The sequence below is a fragment of the Herpailurus yagouaroundi genome, unplaced genomic scaffold (assembly GCF_014898765.1).
Source record: "Herpailurus yagouaroundi ecotype Mexico unplaced genomic scaffold, PumYag 182, whole genome shotgun sequence".
Classification (NCBI taxonomy): Eukaryota; Metazoa; Chordata; class Mammalia; order Carnivora; family Felidae; genus Herpailurus; species Herpailurus yagouaroundi.
Window position 1 is genome coordinate 49,918,900 of NW_024412413.1, and position 10,511 is coordinate 49,929,410.

At 44.4% G+C, this 10,511-nt stretch overlaps 1 long non-coding RNA gene across 2 annotated transcripts in view; it reads left to right on the top strand.

Moving 5' to 3' along the window:
• Positions 1–1,087: 1,087 nt before the first annotated feature.
• LOC121040788 (uncharacterized) overlaps positions 1,088–10,511 on the top strand; it is a 59,765-nt gene continuing 50,341 nt past the window's right edge. For both annotated transcript variants that reach the window (XR_005795442.1, XR_005795441.1), the window contains exons 1-3: positions 1,088–1,325; positions 1,569–1,650; positions 10,200–10,282. This is a non-coding gene — a long non-coding RNA (uncharacterized LOC121040788). The remainder of the gene's footprint in view (positions 1,326–1,568; positions 1,651–10,199; positions 10,283–10,511) is intronic.

Sequence of the window (10,511 nt, forward strand, 5' to 3'; positions counted from 1 at the left end):
ATACCATCTGGCTAACCCACATAGCTAGCCAAGGCTTTACCCTAATTGGGAATTCTCCCAGGAGTGTCCCATTTTCAGTGCTCAGTAAAATCTCACCCATTTGGAATAAATGGAGGGAAGCCTAGTGTGAATTAGGGAGAAATTATAGGATTTTAAAAGTTTTGGTATTTTCGAGGAAGCTCAAAAAAAAAAAAAAAAAACAACAACCAAAAAAACCCTTATCTGAAATACTGCTTTGTAATCTGTTCACTGTTTGCCTTCAAACAAATGATGTTACAATTGTTTAAAATGTGATGAAAACACCCTTTCTTTAGTAAATGAAGCAATCATCCCAAAATGAGTTTTTACTATCCTCTTACTTCGTAAATTCTACTTGCTACATACAGATGAGGCAAAGGTAAACTTAACCAGGCTTCCAAAAAAAAAAAGTGAGTCCCAAATTCAGGATTCCAAAGGTCTCTATACTTTAGGAAAGCTAAAAATGATGAGAAGAGGGGATTGCAGATGGGCTCAGAACTGCAGTATTTCAAAGCTCTGTCTTTTGCTATATAAAGTCAAAGTAGTGAGTTTGATTTATAGATATTAGGATACTATCTTTAGAAATAGGAAGTCAGCAGTGGTATATATATTCTCCTTCCCTTGAAGATTGCACACACTTTTTTTTTTTTTTTAAGATACAAAGATGATTTGGGAGCATAGAGAGAAACTTGGTTTGTTTTTTTTTTTTTTAAGGGTATCTCATTTCTAGGTTTTCCTAAACTCTAAAATACGTTAGGGGGGAAAATCTCTTAAGTTCCTAACCGTTCACTGGTGGTAACCCTTCAAGGATGCCTCTCTTCCTTTTTCTAAAAATAGAATGTGTTTAGGTAAAAGCTGACTTGGGATGTAAACGCCTAGTTGCAGTTAGACAGAGAGAGAAAAGGCACTCAGCTCCCGGAGGGTTCCAGCTTTCTCTGTGGGGCTGGATTAGGGCTATTATCCCAGTGGTTGCCCGGTGAGGCTCAGTGACATGTGACAAACAAGCTGACACGCAGCCCGTGCTGACCCAGACGGTACTAACAATAACACCCGGGCTGCCACACTCAGGCCTGCCCCTCCCTCCAACCAAGACCGTGTCAAGTGGAAACATGTGTCTGAGACGCGGCACAGACAATACCTCTGGCTTTAAGGACCATCACACGGAGCCGATTCCTTAAACAACCGTACAGCGTCACAGGGAAGGGACAGAGGCCAGGAAAAAACTACTACACTTGTCTAATTATTTCAGCGCAGCCCCAATGCAACGTTACCTTGACCACTTTGACCCTTGGCGTAAATACAGATTTGTGGAGATCTCCTATTCCATGGGCGAGTTCTTGTGATATCATAAAGAGGAACACTATGGCCCAGGGATTTGAAGAGATTGCCCAGAATCAATAACACCCAAAAGGAAAGAGTACAGTGACCACGTGCGCCATGGGCGGATTCCGGGGTGGCCTCTTTGTTTGGATTTATTGATAATTGTTCTCAGAGAAAAAGCCTCTGGCAAAAGCCACCTTATAATGAGTATTTTTCTCTTTGGCCCACAGGCAGTTCCCTAACATAGCTGTAGCCCACAGGCCCTGAGTTATGAAAAAAGCCTTCAATTTCGTCACAATGCAGAGTTTGAAGGTAAGCGTGACGCCATGTTTGAATTGAGAGAGTGTGAAGGTTTGGGGGGGAGACCATTGGGTCTGGTGGATATCTGTAGGTGAACGCTGTATCTTAAATGTCTGGATGCTCTTGGCAAGGTCCAATTTGGCCCCGGAAGAAGATGATGAGTCTCTCTCAACCACAGAGTCTGAGACGATAAGAAGCACACTCTGGTCCTGGCAATAACCCACCGATAAGTTTGCCTTTCCTTGTCCTGATGGGATAAGAAAGACCTTGGCACTCTTCAGGCACTCAGGCTGCCAGGATAACGCTGATGTGCACACGCGCGCGCACACACACTCCAGCCTTACGTGTGCCCCGGCCCAGCTTGCTGAAAACAGCAATCCTTGCTCTCCTTTGGCCTGGGACTCTCTCCTTCCTTCTCACTGAATTTATAGGCTGTGGAGACTATTAAACTTATTTTTATTTTGCTCCTATCTGATAAATCAGAATCCCCTCTGGAGAGGAGCCTGTTCAATCAGCTTCCCCTTAGGAAATAGAGCATCAGTGCTTAGCCAGAGTATACTCACAAACGCCGCTAGGATTGATTTGCTTTCACAGTTTCCTGAATTTGGGCCTTAGTTTTTTCATTGTGCGGTGGGATTACAATCACTTCCTCACAGAATTGTTGTGAGGCTTGAATAAGAGGAAACGATGTATATGACAGCTTTGTAAACTGGGGGGGCGGGGCAGGCTGGGGGAAATAACCGTCATTAAGAAGATCCATTGATCAATAGCCAAGTTTATTCATGTAGATATAAGAAGAGGATTCTGGGAGCATGCATTCTTAGCCATTTTCTAGCAGTATGAACTTTAACAAGCTAATTCAATTCTTAAAGGCTTGATATTCTTACCTGTATTATTAAGAAAACAACGTCCACTCTCACCAAGCTATGGCAAGAGTTAAAAGGATACCCTCTTGCACTGCGATGCCTAACACATAGTGGAGGCTTTCTAAATGGTCGTTATGGCTGTTGTGTTCACCCGGAAGAAGTTATGGCTGTTGTGTTCACCCGGAAGAAGTTATGGCTGTTGTGTTCACTGTACAAATAGAATATTTCTTTCTTCCCTAACTTGTTAGCGTCCTTCTCTGCTCAAGAATTGAATCCTGACCTCAGTTATTGCTATGAGTGTGTAAGACTGTGGCCAATGAGACTGATGTTTGGGGCATGAAAAGAAATAATTCACGGACCGCGCTCTGAACACTTTGTTTGCATTTATGTGAGGCTTAGTATTTCAACTTCCTAGATTGAAAACAGAAAAGGTACCAAGAAACTTAAAAGGCGGGGGGTGGGGGGGGGGGTGGGGAGGAGGAGCAAACCGAAACAACTAACGAACCTTCCTAGTACACAGTTTGCTAAATTTTCTATCAATTTTGCGAGAGGTTGGGTTCTTTACTGACTCCGAGGTGAATGGGAAGAGTTGTATATTAGGCCTACCAAATGATAAACTGTAACTTTCAACTTCCAAGTTTAGTAAAGGAAAAAAGCCCCCGAATTCTTTCAATAAATAAGGTAGCTCTCAGAGCCATATTATGGTCTGTTGAGAGAGAAAGAAGAAAAGGGCAACATCAGGAAGCAGTGGGTGAGCTACAGGGAAACAGTCTTCCCTAAGGTAAAGATCCCATCGTAGGACCCTGGGACACGGCCGCGTCCCATATTTGCACCCACGCGCTTATGTGAGGCTACCTTGTCCCTCTTCTCACCGAAGTTACGTGACACAGAACTACACAAGTTCCTAGATGAACTTTTGTACATTTCTGCTATTATTCAGCACCCGAAAGAAGCTGATGGGCCTGGGGACCAGAGTCCCCCATGGCTGGGCTGACCCTGGATCCCATTATATCCTCCAAAGAAAACAGGAGCTGGTGTTGAGGTGAAATAGCAGAAACCAAGGAGGCAGGAGTTAGAATTGCAGTGGGCTGAAAAAAAAACAAGACAAAACCAAAAAACTGTAGCGCCTCCATCCCCCAGGCTCAGAGCTCCTCTCTGTCTCTTTCTCTCTCACACGCACTGAAAGGTGATATCCACTCACTCTTCCCAGGATAGTTCCATCTTGGTGCCATTTTTGTGAACACAGATAACATGGCAGTGCAGTGTTGGGTGCTGCGAAACTTTGTCCAGGAACGTAGTACCCTGACGCCCAGTTTAGGAGTTTCTCTCTTAACAACCCTGAATAGCGCGTTCTTATTTGTCGCTTTGCAAACAAACATATGGAAAAGACCGAAAACACCGTAGAGACTGCAAATAGATCTCCCCTCCCACGCCAACCCGCATCACCGAATCCTGCGTAGAGAATGGCTCTGAGGCCATTTTCATGTCTGGTGGTGGTGTGGTCTATCAGGGAGGTTCACGGAGGGCTCTGAACGGTGGAGGGGGGAGACACGAGGGATGCATTTGCCATCTTCGAACTACAGCTGTATTAAATAGACGCCCAAAATAATCACATGTGCATAGCAGTAGTGTTAGTGTCACCTAAAAATTACCTCCTCTGCAGCATGTTCGTCTTTGGGTTATCGGTTGTTCTTCAAACAGACTTGCCCCACCTCCAGAAAGGTATCACCCCTCGGATTTTCTCACACTAAGCTTGCATTACTTGGAGTTTCTGCCCTATCTGGGTTGGGTGGTGTTGCTGCTATAATTCTCTCTCTCTCTCTCTCTGTCTGTCTTTGTATCTGCAAAATCTCACCTGAATTACACTTCTGAGAAATATCTCTGGCTAGTTATGAAAGTTGATAACTCTTTGTTTGAATCTCACACACGTTGTCCGTGATATCTTTCATTTAGGTTCACTTGGCTCAATTTATCCTGCGCAACCCTAACCAGATAACGAATCTGTGCCTCTAACTGTGCTTTTTGCATCATTTCTCAAGGTAGTGATTTGTCTTTGGCACCTGCCCCCTTAAAGGAAGTCTAAGGTCTTTGGGTCCTTTAATACCACAAGCTTGCCCAAGCAACTGCCAAGTCAATGACTACGAAACATTTACCCCAGGCTCCAATAACCACAGGATCCATACTGGCCATCAATAATTCTCTGTGTGTTATTGTTCAGGTCCCGCTTCCCAGGAGGGGCCACCCTATGATGTGGTGCAGGAAAGACCAGCTTCTAGGCAGACTGCCAACAAAAGTTCTTAAGAAACTGACCCATTTCAAACACGTCCCCGTACCTAATTAAAATGACTGCTACCTCTGTGGAAGAAGTCCTTTAAACCTTCAAGACCTTTTCAGACTCTTGCATACCTTTGGGCAGGTAGCAGACAATAGTTTCAGTCCCATCTTAGGGCGGCCACAAGTGCAAGGAGGCAAAGAGGAAACAGAAGAGGGATTTGACAGGTGACAAAGATACCTTCCCTTGTGCCCAAACTGTCCTTGCTTTCCATCAGCTATGCCTCTGTTTGTCTCAAGAGCCAACCAACCCCGCACTGCCTTATGCATAGAGGCAGCCCAGAGGGGGCAGAAACCCTTCTTCGCAACGGGGAGAGAGTAGATGGAGCTTGTTAGCTTGAAGGGGGAGAAATGAAAACAACCTAGTTTTGCGACTGTCACCTGCCCCTTTATATACATCTGGCTACGTGAGTACACTCCTTCAGACTCTTTCTGGATGTCTTATTTTTTTTTTTAATGTTTATTTATTTTTGAGACAGAGACAGAGCATGAACGGGGAGGGTCAGAGAGAGAGGGAGACACAGAATCGGAAGCAGGCTCCAAGCTCTGAGCTGTCAGCACAGAGCCCGATGCGGGGCTCGAACTCACAGACCGTGAGATCATGACCTGAGCCGAAGTCGGACGCTCAACCTACTGAGCCACCCAGGCGCCCCGATGTCGTCTTATTTAAAAATGACAGTAACCATCTGATGGTGCCATCATGGCCACCAAAAAAAAAAAAAAAAAAAACCCACAAAAAAACATAAATTCATGGAAATGAATTCAAAATAGATTATCAGGCAAAAATTAAGCGTGCACTTGGCAGATATCAGGGTGAGTAGCTCCCAGGTTGTCTAATATTATTAAATCGATAAACAACTGTCAGAATGGAGAGTGAAATGGGTGACTAATTGGATCCTGAGAAAAATTAAGGTATATTTATTTCTCAGATTTACCTTCCAGTCTTCCACGTGGGAAAAACATTTTGCTTTCTTTTCATTTTTTCAGCCACTTGCGACAAGTACACAGTCTCGAATTCCCATGATAGGATTACACCACTATAAATAGACCTTGGAAACTCTACTCTGACTTTTAGACCCTGCCATTTACATTCAGGAATTTCCCCTCTCCCTTCCTGATATTTAAAAAGAGAAAAAATCTTTGCTATGCTTTTTTGGTCTGTGAGTTTCTCTTCTACATGATTTTCCATGCTACATGATGAAAAGCCTGCAGGAGGACCAAGAATGCAGAATTGTGTATCGTTTCTTAAAGTGAACAGAAGCCTTGGAATAAATGCCTACGTGTGATCCTCAGAGCCAGTCAATAATTCCAGGCACCTGCAGGTGGCAAACATAAATTTGATAATCTGAGAAAATCCTATTCTAACAACTGGCCTATTTAAATTAATTTACAGTGTGCTTAAATCATATATCCTATTCAAATTACAAGCAAATAAATATGTAATGCTAACCATATCTCTGAGAGATGGGTTCATGTAGCTCCTACCCACTCAGAGGAGGTAGCTGTGGGCTTACTGAAAAGCTAACTTACCTTAAATTATGCAGATGTCTGCTTGGACACATTGATCTCACAGGATGGAATAAAATAAAAGATATCAGTTCATTGTAACCTGGTTTTAATGGGGCTCAATCGAACTGAAAGGGAAGAACGTGAATCACAAGAGACACAACTATTATACCAGAATCTATACCCTGAAACTTGAGTGTTAATAAAAAGGGGTTTTGCCATTTCTCTAAATTGGTGATGGATATTTTTTTTTTAATTTTTTTTTTCAACGTTTATTTATTTTTGGGACAGAGAGAGACAGAGCATGAACGGGCGAGGGGCAGAGAGAGAGGGAGACACAGAATTGGAAACAGGCTCCAGGCTCTGAGCCATCAGCCCAGAGCCCGATGCGGGGCTCGAACTCACGGACCGCGAGATCGTGACCTGGCTGAAGTCGGACGCTTAACCGACTGCGCCACCCAGGCGCCCCGGTGATGGATATTATTTTTAGAGACTAAATTTTTACTGTTCTCACTAGGTAATCTTAGTTTAAGAAACTCTTCAGTTGACATGCACATGTATGAACTGTGTGTAGAGATAGAATTCCACCCTACTATTCCTACACCCAGTGCCCCGGTGAGAATATTTAATCCTGAATATTTGGCACTAACTTGGTAGGCTAAATACATTGTTGTCAATACAGTAGTTGTATGTTAGATTGTAAACTCCCTCCAGACAAAATATAATTAATGTGCAGTCTAGAGGTGTATATTGTTTTGGTGACAATGATGGTTGGGTGTCTTCAACATTTTACCGGCTACTCCTATCAAACGCATTAAAAGAGGGGCGCCTGGGTGGCTCCGTCGGCTGAGCGTCTGACTTCATCTCAGGTCATGATCTCACAGCTTGTGAGTTCGAGCCCCGCGTCGGGCTCTGTGCTGACCGCTCAGAGCCTGGAGCCTGCTTCGGATTCTGTGTCTTCCCCTCTCTCTGCCCCTAACCCGCTCGCATTCGGTCTCTGTCTCTCTCAAAAATAAACATTAAAAAAAAAATTTTTTTTTAATGCGTTAAAAGAGTTGTCATAATATGGCTCTAAGTTTCTAGGGGACAGAACTTTTAAAAAATTTTTTTGACAATGTTAGTAGAAAAATCATCAAAGCCAGAAAGTAGAATGAGCCCTGGAGTCAGCAATAAAGACAGGAAAATATTTCATGGGGATGATACAAAGTGATTCCTATAGGCCCATTAATGCAAAAGGCCCAAGATTGGGATGAAGAAAGCATGAGTGGAGTCTTGTGAGGAAGCGATAGGATGGGAAATAAAAATCCTCTCGGTGTCTGAACTGAGGTAAGTCTAGGTTAAGAATGAGCATAAGGTGGTGTTTTTCTTCAGGGTGCTCTGGAATAAGGGAAGAAATATTGGTGTGCGGGTGCAGGAGGAAGAAGCTACTGACTCCCTCGCATCCAAAACTGGACCAGTAGGTCCCCATCAACGGCACGGGACCTATGAGCGTAGATGTTACTGCTACCGTCTACTGATGTCACAGCTCGTGATGCCTGTGACCATGTGCCGTCTAAATACGTATGGGCTGCCCTCTGGTATATTCAGATCTGGCCACTCAAGGCACACTGGTGGTATGGCAGACAGAAGAGGTCAATCAACCTCTGCAAGTGGAGATCTAGGTTTTCATCCCCAGTGTTTTGACTCTGAGTGACATGAAGAAAGTGAGTAGTAGGTCCTCCTGGCGGGTTTGGCTGAATAGGAAGAACAAGTCAAACCAAATAAATAATGACCTCCCTTTCAGCAAGTTGAGGTATTCACTTCAAAGACACCAAAGCATCCTTCCCTGAATCCCTCCCATTCCTGCTCCAACCACAGTGGTTGCCTGTTTACAGAAATAACCCTGAAGGGAGGGGCTGGGAAATGAACATGACGGCTGCCACTGGGGGCCGAGCTTGCTCGTTCCCCACAGTTGGGAAAGTCTTGGTTTCTCAAGAGTTCCGACAAATCTTGCGGCCAATGTTCCCGCTCCCAGGGTTCTCTTCAAGATCTGCTACTCCGTCCCTCAGTAATGGAGAGTCCTTTATATCCTTCCTGGGTTCTGACCTTCAAGTCTTAGTATTGTGTCCCAGTGACCACATTTTAGGGATTAAGCATTCTGAAATGTAATTGTAAATCCTATTGCCAGGCACTCAAGAAGCCAGTCAGGTTAGTCTAACCTTTAAGAAATACACTCACCACTATCTAGAAAACAAGCAAGATATGAATACTCCAACGGCTAAATTTTGTCAGCTGGCTTTTTTTTTTTAATGTTTATTTTTGAAAGAGAGCAAAAGGGAGCAAGTGGGGGAGGTGCGGGGGGGGTGGAGACAGAACCCAAAAAGCAAGCTTCTTGCTGTCACTGCAGACTCCGACGTGGGGCTCGAACTTCCGAGCCGTGAGATCATGACCTGAGTCAAAGACAGATGCTCAACCAACTGAGCCACCCAGGCGCTCCTGGAGCTTTTTTTTTTTAATGGAAAAATTTTGTCTAGAACACCCTATATACGTATTTGACACTTTAGAATATTTCTAAAAAAAGAATAGCATTAATGCGAGGATGGCTATAAAAAAATTTTACAACCCTTTATTTCCCAGATTAAAAAAAAACAAACAAACCAGACACAGAGACTAAGTGACTCGCTCAGGGTAATTATACTCCAAAATTCCTTTTAGGTTCTTATTTAATCAAATAAATTTAATAAAAATTGAAAACTCCAAGCCCGATACACATTTTATCAATAAGCCTGTGGCTCTGACTTTTGTCACAGTGTGAAAACCACACTGTGCCTGGGGGATCCTTTCTGCTCAGGACGGTGTTTCCTCTCTTTCGTTCAGGAAACGGTCGGCGGAGTGAGCCGACCCTGCCCGCAGATGGTCACGGGGTAGGATTTTCCTGCTGCACAAAGAGAACTTGTAGACCCAAGAGAAGGATTCCTTCTAGATCAAGCCTTCCTGGAAAATTCCACTTTAATCCGTGAATCAGAGAAACACTGGAGACAGGCCCAGTCTTAACGTATAGCAGTTCTTAACCACTGCTCAGTATGCCCACCTCGCATCTAGCAGGAGATGGCAGGGGAGTCCGCTAACAGACTCCGTCTTGCTTAAAACAGCTGCTGTCCCAGCCACTGGTTTCCTGGCTCTCCCGGGACTTGGAAAGGGCTTCAGGGAGGAAAAGGAAGGCCCCAGTGCCAAGCGTGGCATTTTCTAGGGACACTGAGCACATGGAGAAAGCAAGAGAGCCACAGTGGCCGCCCCTGTCCCCCTCCAACCCCACCCTCACCCCTACCTCTCCCACCCCCTCAAAGCTTCGCAGGAATTCTTTGGCTTCCTAATTTAACATCCTCCAGGGCGTCTGGCTGGCTCAGTCGGTGGAGCCTGTGACTCTTGATTTCAGGGGTTTAAGTTAGAGCCCCATGTTGGGTACAGAGATGCCTTAAAAATAAAGAGACAATGGGGCGCCTGGGTGGCGCAGTCGGTTGAGCGTCCGACTTCAGCCAGGTCACGATCTCGCGGTCCGGGAGTTCGAGCCCCGCGTCGGGCTCTGGGCTGATGGCTGGGAGCCTGGAGCCTGTTTCCGATTCTGTGTCTCCCTCTCTCTCTGCCCCTCCCCCGTTCATGCTCTGTCTCTCTCTGTCCCAAAAATAAATAAACGTTGAAAAAAAAATTTTTTTTTAATAAAGAGACAAACCTTTAAGACAAAGAGATAAGATAACATCCAGAGAAATTCCCAGGGAGGCCACACCCCCAGTTATCTCTATTTTCTGTGCTTTCCCAACAATTACACAGAAGTTAAGAAAACCTTGAAATATTAATCACTGTTGTTTTCTTTCTTTCCAGCACTTCCTGACCTTTCCCCTAGTGGGCAGAAGTATCTACTTTGCAGAAGAACTAATGTTGTGACTGGAAGGCTGGAAGGAAAGGTTAGTTTTCAGAAGTTTTATTTCCACCTAACAGATCACAGATCTACCTATAACAATGGATATTTTGCTACTACACATACTGCTGCAATGAACTTGGACATACATTCCTTGCTCACTAGTCTATTCCTTGTGACAATTCCTATCAACAAACTTTGCTAGATCAGATCATAGACATTTTTTTCAAGGCCTCTGATACATATGCCAAAATCGCGTCTCCCCCCCAGAAAAC